This window comes from Onychostoma macrolepis, unplaced genomic scaffold, assembly GCF_012432095.1.
Source record: "Onychostoma macrolepis isolate SWU-2019 unplaced genomic scaffold, ASM1243209v1 Scaffold51, whole genome shotgun sequence".
NCBI classification, from domain to species: Eukaryota; Metazoa; Chordata; class Actinopteri; order Cypriniformes; family Cyprinidae; genus Onychostoma; species Onychostoma macrolepis.
In genome coordinates this window covers 1-10,190 of record NW_026704871.1, presented here as the reverse complement: position 1 = coordinate 10,190, position 10,190 = coordinate 1, and the positions used below count along the sequence as shown (strand labels likewise).

The 10,190-nt window shown below is 38.9% G+C and overlaps 1 long non-coding RNA gene across 1 annotated transcript; it reads left to right on the top strand.

The window, feature by feature from the left end:
- The first annotated feature begins 6,851 nt into the window (after positions 1–6,851).
- On the top strand, positions 6,852–8,326 carry LOC131535618 (uncharacterized). The gene is made up of 4 exons (XR_009269688.1): positions 6,852–6,986; positions 7,172–7,300; positions 7,494–7,601; positions 7,796–8,326. It is a non-coding gene; the product is annotated as an uncharacterized LOC131535618 (long non-coding RNA).
- The last annotated feature ends 1,864 nt before the right edge of the window (positions 8,327–10,190 follow it).

Below are 10,190 nucleotides of genomic sequence, written 5' to 3'. Positions count from 1 at the left end.
GAGTAAATGCTCTTTAACTTTTTTGGACCAGAAGAGTGCCTTATATTCCTTTAATAGATGTTTCAAAAATAAAGCCAAAGAGCACTTTCTGGGATTACTTAACAAATGAGCAATGTTCGTTTATAGCACAACTCCAAGATGTTCCATTGTTTCCATAATGTACTGTCTGACTCTGTGCTTTTCTCTGAATGGAGTCTATTGGTGATTCAGAATGGTGAAGTAGCTTTTCAAGACAGAGAACTAGAAATAAACAATGGTTTGAATATTAATGTGATACTAATCAATAACTAATGCAGGACAAAATAACATCTTAACCTATACTTTTACATTTAACCACTTAGATGATAGGTAATATGGTAATAATTAGTTTCATTAAGAGTGATAGTAATTACTCAAGCATTACCAAATTCTCCTAAAGGAATTATTAAATATTTGGGAAAGTATTTTAAAGTGAAGATCATGGTGACCCACTAGTAAGATAACGTGTCACCAAATCCATCAAAAAAAGCTTATGAATTAAGTCATTAGGCTACAAAGTTATGTTGTTCACTCTAGACTAGTACTGTTCTAATTAATAATCAGTATTTCCTACTGAAGGAAATTATTATTAATTCACTTTAATATTAATTATGCATTGTTTACATTAATTATGAAACTGTATGTAAATTCTTAGTAGTTTTCTGTGAGGTATGAACAGTAGTTACTGGTTGGCTAACAGTGAACTAATGGAGTTAAATGGAGTTTGTTGTTATAGTTAATAACTAGAATGCTAATGTTGCATTACTCATTTGTTCTTTTTTATTTGTAGTCTTGTTTAGTTATGCATGTGTATCTAGATGTATTAATCTGTTGTCAGTATGCAGTATCAGATCTACTGACTGATTTGGGATCAAATGTGATCATAAACTGTGATCTTGATGAAGATGAGATTTATTGATTTTACTGAAAACAGCAGATCCTCCAACAGTGATTCTACAATCATTCTTAAACTCCAAATCATCAAAACAGCAACCTAAAGTTTTGTCCAATTCACTTGACTGATGTGTGTTATCAGTAATATAAAGAATCTCATTTAATAAATGATGTGCAGTTGTAATAGTAACAAATATAATACTAAATAATACAAAATATATTTGATACTGGCAAACACAATAGGATGCCAACATGATCACGTATGAATTGTTCAGGCAGCAACATACATACAACAACATTTGTCCTTTACCAAAAAAGAAAGACAATATATTTCTTTATTAACAAACAGTATATTACTGTAAAATTTAACATATATTGAAAATATACAGAAAATTACATTTTGTTTATATACTACAATATATTGAATAATACATAAATAATTGCCACTTTTCATACATTGAAAAATATGTGCCAAAATTTACTTTTTTCTTATATACCATCACACATATTTTTATATACAGTAGTGGCCAAAAGTGATGTTCAGCCTAGGAAAATATAAAAATGATATTTTCGCCCTTTATTCAAACATATTGCTATATTGATTAAAATTTTTCATTTGTGATAACACAAGCAAATATGCTTATTGAGGAATGGCTGATAATCAAATATGAGGGAGAACCAATGAAATATGAATAAAAGTTTATGAGTATATAGACAATGCATACTTTATTTCCTGTGAACTTTTTGTTCTCATTTCCTCCTCAGGAACTCGAGCTGCATCACCACGCTTTGGGAACGGCCCTGAGTGACAGGCTCTGAATCTGCTGTGTAATCTGTCCAATGGAAGAGCGCGACGTCATAGGCGGGTGATGTCAGAGACCAGGAAGCATAAAAGGACTTCGGAGGGCAGGCCCCTCTGGGGAAGAGAGGAATTACATGGTGCCCATCTCTCCCCAGTGCCCTCGACACTCGAGAGGCTGGTTCCCTTAGTAGATTATTTGGCAGCGTGGAAACTACTGCCAAATGTATCTCAATGGGTTCTGCAGACTGTAGAAAAGGGGTATTGAATTCAGTTCACTTTTCCACCGCCGCGCTTCAGTGGCGTGACTCCCACGCTGGTGGGCCCCGAGCAGGCTCTGGTTATGGAACAAGAAGTGAAAACCCTATTAAGGAAGAAGGCCATCGAGGTGGTCCCTCCTCACGAGAGGGAATCCAGGTTTTACAGCCAGTATTTCATAATTCCCAAGAAGGATGGGGGGTTGCGTCCGATCATAGATTTGCGTCAACTAAACCGCTCAGCCAGTCAGCTGAAGTTCAAGATGCTCACGCTGAGGCAAGTCGTGTCACAAATCAGGTCCGAGGACTGGTTTGTCACGATAGATCTAAAAGACGCATACTTCCACGTATCCATCCTTCCATGTCACAGGAAGTTCCTAAGGTTCGCTTTCGGGGGCAAAGCATACCAATATCGGGTTCTTCCCTTCGGTCTAGCACTCTCACCCCGCACATTTACAAAAGTAGTGGATGCAGCACTAGCTCCGTTGCGGCTTCAGGGCATCCGCATACTAAATTATATCGACGACTGGCTGATTCTAGCTCAGTAAGAGATGGAAGTGGCGAGACATTGAGATGTCGTCCTCGCTCACATGAAACAGTTGGGGTTGAGACTAAACGCCAAGAAAAGTGTGCTTTCTCCGGTACAGAGGACTACTTATTTGGGTGTGGTGTGGGATTTGACCACGATGCAGGCACGAATGTCTCCTGCTCGGATCGAGTTGATCCTCGCGTCAGTCAAGAGAGTGAGAGAAGGCCAGTCACTCACTGTCAAGCAGTTTCAGAGATCGCTGGGTCTGATGGCAGCTGCGTCCAACGTGATACCATTTGGCCTGCTATAGATGAGACCCCTACAGTGGTGGCTCAAGACCAAGGGATTTTCCCCGAGGGGAAATCCACTTCACACGATCTGGGTCTCTCGACGGTGTGTGCGAGCCCTAGACGTGGAGGAAACCTTGGTTCTTAAATCAGGGCCCGTTGCTGGGAGCTCCGTGTCGCCAGTTATCGTTAGCAACGGACGTGTCTCTCACCGGTTGGGGAGCAGTCATGAGTCATCAATTGTCTGGAGATGCTAGCAGTCTATCGAGCACTGAAATATTTCCTCCCAGACCTGAGAGGTCACCATGTGTTGGTGCACACCAACAACACAGCGGTGCTCTCTTACATCAACCACCAGCGTTCGCGCCCATTGTACAAACTGGCACACCAGATCCTCTTGTGGTCCCAGGACAAGTCCCCGAGGTGGTGAAGCAGATATGGAGAATGTTTTATCAGGCAGAGGTGGACCTCTTCGCGACTCGAGTGAATGCGCAATGTCCCTCTGGTTCTCTCTAGCTCCTCCAGCTCCCTGGGACTGGACGCTATGGTACAGGCATGGCCGAGGCTTCGTCTGTATGCCTTTCCCGATCGCTCTGCTCCCGGGAGTTCTGACGAGTGCGCCGAGACGGTGTTCGCCTACTGTTAGTAGCCCCATTCTGGCCGGGCCGAGTATGGTTCTCTGACCTGATTTCCTCCTAGAAGGCTCTCCATGGGAGATTCCCGTCAGGAGGGATCTCCTCTCAAGTAGGGGTGCCATTCTGCACCCCGCCCGGAGTTATGGAAACTGTGGGTGTGGCCCTGAGGGGCACAGCTCATAGCTTCTGGTCTCCCAGCTGAGGTGGTAGAGACCATTCTCCAATCCAGAGCTCCTCACGAGGAAAGTGTACGCCTGAAGTGGAAGTTCTTCACTTCATGGTGCAGAGTTCGCCAGCAAGACCCTGTTAACTGCCCAGTTGGTACAGTTCTTGAGTATCTGCAGGCTAGACTCTCTGCAGTGGTATCCCACTCCACATTGAAGGGGCATGTGGCGGCATTATCGGCTTACCACTCACCGTTCGATGGGAACACAGTGGGCAAACACCCCCTGGTGATACGCTTCCTCCGCAGTGCGCTGAGGATGAGGCCGCCAGTGCGTTCTCGTGTCCCCACGTGGGACCTGCCGGTGGTGCTAGAGGCTCTGTGTAGATCACCTTTCGAGCCCTCGAATTAGAGGAAATTTCAGATCATCATCTTACCCTCAAGACTAGCGATCACTTCTCTAAAGAGAGTAGGTGACCTTCAGGCCCTATCAGTGGCCCCTTCCTATCTCAACTTTGCGCCCGGACCGGCGAAAGCATTTCTGTACCCTCGAGCGGGTTACACCCCTAAGGTCCCCACTACTGCACCACGGCCAATAGTACTGCGGGCCTTCCGTCCTCCTCCCTTTCGGGATCCAGACCAGGCGAAGCTTAACTGTATGTGTCCTGTGCGAGCACTTGACACATACGTCCACAGAGCTGCCCTGTGGAGAAGGTCGGACCAACTGCTTGTGTGCGTTGGTCCGCCCAGGAGAGGTCTCCCGGCTACCAAGCAGACTATCAGCCGGTGGATTGTCGAGACAATCACGGCCTGTTACGAGTCCTCTGGCCTCCCCTCGCCTTTGGGGGTCAAGGCACACTCCACTAGAGGTATGGCGGCCTCCAAGGCCTTCTCTGCAGGTGTCCCTGTATCAGACATCTGCAACGCTGCGGGTTGGTCCACCCCTTCCACCTTTGTCTGTTTTATGGCCTAGACATCAGTACTACCCCAGGTTCTTCAGTCCTCTCGTCCTAGTCGGTTATGTTGCGACATACACACAGGGCAGGGACTTGTAAGTCTGGCGGCGTAGGCATCTCGTTCCCAAAGCATGGTGACACAGCTCGAGTTCCCGAGGAGGAACGTCTCCAGGTTACGCATGTAACCATGGTTCCTTGAGGGAACAAGACGCTGCGTCATGTTGCCATACTTCCGGCATCCCTGCCAGCACAGGAGTGGCCAAGTCAAAGTCCGGACTTAAATCTGATTGAGATGCTGTGGCATGACCTTAAACAGTCCATTCATGCTCGAAAACCCTCCAATGTGGCTGAATTAAAACAATTCTGCAAAGAGTAGGCCAAAATTCCTCCACAGTGATGTGAAAGACTCATTGCCAGTTATCACAAATGTTTGATTGCAGTTGTTGCTGCCAAGGGTGGCACAACCAGTTATTAGATTTAGGGGGCAATTAATTTTTCATGTAGTGCCAGGTAGGATTGGACAGCTTTTTTCCCTTAATAAATGAAATCATTATTTCAAAACTGCATTTTGTATTTACTCAAGTTATCTTTGTGTAATGTTAAAATTTGTTTGATGATCTGAATCATCTAAGTGTGACAAATATGTCATAAATATGTGACAAATGTTCAGCCAACAAGGAAGAGGTAACCTGAGATTGTCAGGTGCATTGTCAGCAATAAATCATATTGTGGGAGACATGAAAAATTAATGGCATTTGTAATGGCAGTCTTTTATGACAAAACATGCAAATGATCTGAACATAGGTCTTCAACATAAAGAAGATACAATTTGACTAAGGTGTAATAAGGAATTAATGAATCAAGTTAAAGTTTAAATACAGATCAATGATAAATACAGATCCGTCTTATACAGACAGTCTAAAATCTGTCCCAATGGCTCACAGTTAAAGTGCGCTGCAGTTCCATTTCTCACCACAGATTAACACTGGGAAAATTGTGGGGTGCTGTAGAGTAGGGGAGGACTCAGGCACTGTCTGCCCCACTTACAGTAATATCATAATTTGTTAAAGTCATGTGTTAAATTTTAATGTATCCTGTCTACTTTAGGGCATAAAGTAATCTAGAATATATATAAAAAAAAAAAAAAAAAAAAAAATATATATATATATATATATACTGTATATATATTTATATTTGTTGCAGAATGCTGAACACTGTTTATTATTGATTCAGTTTATGTATGAATACCCTTACACTGCTAGCAATGACTCTGACTTCATGTTTCGTGTCATTGGTTGTTCGCTGTAAATGTTACACTTTCACGTGCACACACTCAAAACTTCATCATTCAGTATAACATATTCAAGATCAAACTTGAATATGAGAATTATAGTAAGACCAATGAACCTAGTCGAAACCAGGTTACTTTTTTATTTTATTTTATTTTTTTTTTTTGTCAACCCAAAAGCAGCTCCATAACTGTAAGTTTGGTCATGAAACAATCCTCCTGAGTCACTAGTCTACAGAAACAACCCTGAAGATTATTGTGACACAGTAGCAGCTCCAGATCTACTGTAGTATCAATAGATTCAAGATGCTCAGTTTGAAACACATTCATGTCACATTAATATGATTAAAAATAGCATAGATCTTAGAACAAGATAGATAAAGATAGAGAGAGAGAGACAGATAGATAGAGAGAACAAGATGGTTATATTTATGTATTTATTTAAGTTTGACCAAGTGATGTTGGTGATGGGCATTAGATGTTGAAAAAAATATGTGGTCAGAGTGAGTTTGTCTTTGACTTCCTCTGTTTGATGTGAAAGGTTTTTTTCTTCCTCCGTCTTCATACTTCAGAGCTGCAGTAAATTCATATAACTGCTGTGTGGAACGAAGCACATTTCAAACTGGAGTGTTTTAATAATGAGAACAACATGAAGATCATTCAGCTTCAGTTATGTGAGTTTATTACATTATATTAATACATTTACATGCATTTCAGAAACTTGAAACAGTCGTGCATTGTTTCATGCTTCACAGTAAATTTAAGCAGTTATCATATTTTTATGTTTTTATTATTATTTATTTATTTATTTATTTGTATTCTTTTTTATTTAATAGATGTATTAATCTGTTGTCAGTATGCAGTGGCAGATCTACTGACTGATTTGGGATCAAATGTGATCATAAACTGTGATCTTGATGAAAATGAGGTTTATTGGATTTTACTGAAAACAGCAGATCCTCCAACAGTGATTCTACGATCATTCCCAACACCAAAATCACCTTTTTACCCTAATAAAACATTCAGAAAGAAATATTCAGTGCAGTTTAAACATCGTCTGGTTATTAATAATGTGACTGTTGATGAATTAGGAGTTTATTACTGTATGAACACAGAAACACCTCCAAAACTCAGCAACAGCACCAGAATATACTTCACCGGTGAGTTCATTTGTTCATTCAGTCATCAAGACATATTGATGATCACTATGTTTATTTACTATTCATTATGTGTTATTTACTACTTCAGATTTTTAAACACTTAGGAACATCACAATAACCCCCTCAGTCGTTACTCCACACAGATATGTTATATATATTAATTTCATATCACACTTTCTTTACAGAATCATCTCAATTGCCTGAGTGTCACAATCATACAGCGGTCAACTGTATTGATCAGATTCAAACACAACATCAGATTATCATCATAATATCTGCTCTGATGAACGGGCTTCTGATTATTGTGGTGATCCGTGAGTTATTATTCTTATTGTTCTAAAATTATCAAATTAAATACACATTAGTGTAAAAATATCAATATAATGCACTTCACTGTAGGTGAAGTTTTTAATTTTGCCTTTTGTGTTTGTGCCTTCATATATATTTTTTTTTACCATTTAAAAAATAATGCAACTATTATTAAATCAATTTCTGTTTCATTCTTAGTTTTTGCTGTTGGAAAAACAGAGCGGTTGGAAAAACACATTCATACTGATCTGCAGACACGAGTTACATATCAGCCTCGAGATCCAAACCAATTGTAGGCATAATGAGGTAAATGTGAAGAAATATCTTTATTCATGTATTTATTGCTAAATTTCATTACTGTAAGTTTTAATTATTGAGGATACAACCTGTCATCCCAACAAAATATTGTAGCTTTTTGTCTGGATTAATTTAAATCAGCTGCAGCTGAATTGTTAATATGAATGTTAATATAATTTTTTTCTTTTTTTTCTCTCTTTCAGTTCATTAAGGTGGAAGACGTTCAGCAAGCAAACAGCAACTGTGTGACTACATAAAATGTTATTAAAATATTGTGTTTAAGTCAAGAACATATTATTATATGGTGTACTTTCATGAGTTTTTGGGATACTAGTTATCGCACTTAAAGTCAATTTCTATGGGCACACAGTCATGGCTATAAAAATGATTGAAAATACAAGTGGCAAGAGATATAAGTACAGTGACACATTCATGACTATTTATTCTTTTTTGTTATATTATTGTTATAATTTCTATAGGTTGTGTCCTTGTATTTTTTGACAGTGTCATGAACAGAGTGAAAGCAGGTCCTTGTTTTTGATACATATATAAATATATATTTGTTATATAGTTTTGTTTTCTGTGTAACTAGGCTACACAGTGTGGTTAAACTCAACTGAAGCTCTAACCAAAACCATAAATATGTTTGTTGGTCACTTGACAGCCAATGACAAACAGGGTCTGTCACCTTTGTCTAGAGCGGAGGTTTAACCGAGTACACGTGTCTACAGTTCTCACAGTTGTCTTAAACTCAATGGAATAAGCAGCATTGCAGTATGTCTGCTTTTACTGTAGCCTGCAGTATATCTACACAGTTAATTCATGAAAATAGCCTACTCTTAATACAAGTTTTATATTGCTTTGAATATAGTTAATAAGTTTTTAAAGCTGTTGTAATGACATTTGAACCTCATTAGAAAAGTGTGTGTGTGTGTGTGTGTGTGTGTGTAGAAAAAACAGCGACCCCAAGTGGCTAACACCGGAAGTAAGTTCCTGTTTATTAAAAAAAAAAAAAGACGATTTATTCATGACACCAGGCTTTCAAAGCAAAATGAAATACATTTAATATTGTTGTTTATTATATATTTGAAATTCCAGAAATCACTACAATTATCTGACTGTTCTGTAACCTCATTTGACTGAAGAAGAGAGAAGCTTTACAGTCTGACAAGAGCTGCTTCCACTGAGACACTTAAATAAAAAAAATTAATTTCAGCAAACTGAAAAAAAAATAAAAAAAATAATAAGAGTCAGACTACGGCCACTATATAAAATAACCGCATTTAAAATATAATTTCTGCATACTGCAATAAACAATAATAATACAACAGATCAGTACACAATACCTATAAAGCATTGATTAATATTCATTTTAATTTCAACATTTACTAATAGCCTACAATATTAAAGGGACATTCTACCAGAAACGTACATTATCTGTCTTTGACTTCTTACAGTGAATAAAAAGTATTTCATCCAAAAAAATTATAAAACTGACTGATGGTTGATTTCTGTGAGTTGTTCTGTAAAGGAATATGTCATTCATTAGGCTCTCAGATATTTTTTTCTTTATTAAAAACACTTTTGAAAATTACAAATCCCATCTTTGTCCTTGACCTCAGCCAAAGTAAATTTGTTTATTTAACAGCTGTGGTGATGGTTACGGCTCGTAATACTCCTCCATCTGACATCCTTCCATTCCATTCAGTAATCAGTTTCATTTTCAGAAGGTGAGATGGTGGGGATATGCTAGTCATCAATGCATCCAACCACACTGGAAATCCTGAAGGAAATTCTGATTATTGGGTTACTTCCAGACGTCACAGGAAGATGTTATCAAGTGAACGTCATTTATCAGATTAGCCCAATTTAAACTGATTTTTACACCACTGACTTACAGTCCTGTGAAACTCCTCTTTGACGGATTTGTGCCCAGGAAAAAATTCTCAGAATGAGTGTGAGAGGGATGCACACTTTCCTTAAAATCTGCATACAGCGGACTTATAATGTGTTCTGCATCTCCGATGTTTTAAAGTGCATTTTTCTTATTTTGCAAATTATCTTCCAATGGGGTAAGACATTAAAAATATTCTTCTTTCTGTTTGCATTAAGATTATTTTTCTTACCCTATGGCGGACAATTTTACTTGTTTTATGTAATATGCACTTAAAAGGAAAATCCCCCATGAAACAAGACTAAATATAGACCATTTTTCATATATAAAATGCATATTAAGAAATTTTAGATATTTGTACTTGAAATAAGACAAAAATACTCAGTAAGAAAAGCAATTTTGCAGCGTGAATGAATGAATAAGGTATTTAAACTTCCCTAACACTATAAAAAGGGGGAGGAGATGGAAAGAAACCCCGGGTTTCTGCTCCCGACCAGGTTAGGTTCACAGAGTAAGTTACCACAGCTTGACTTACCCTGCTTTCTCGGGTTTGACAAACCTCCCATTTTGAAACGGAAAACCCAGAGTTTCGCTCATTTCAGGGTTAACATACTCAGAGTTTTCACTTAACCTCCTTTCTGAAACGGGCCCTGGTGTAGAGCAATGTTTATCAGATTTTGAAAGGAGACAACCCACAACAGAAG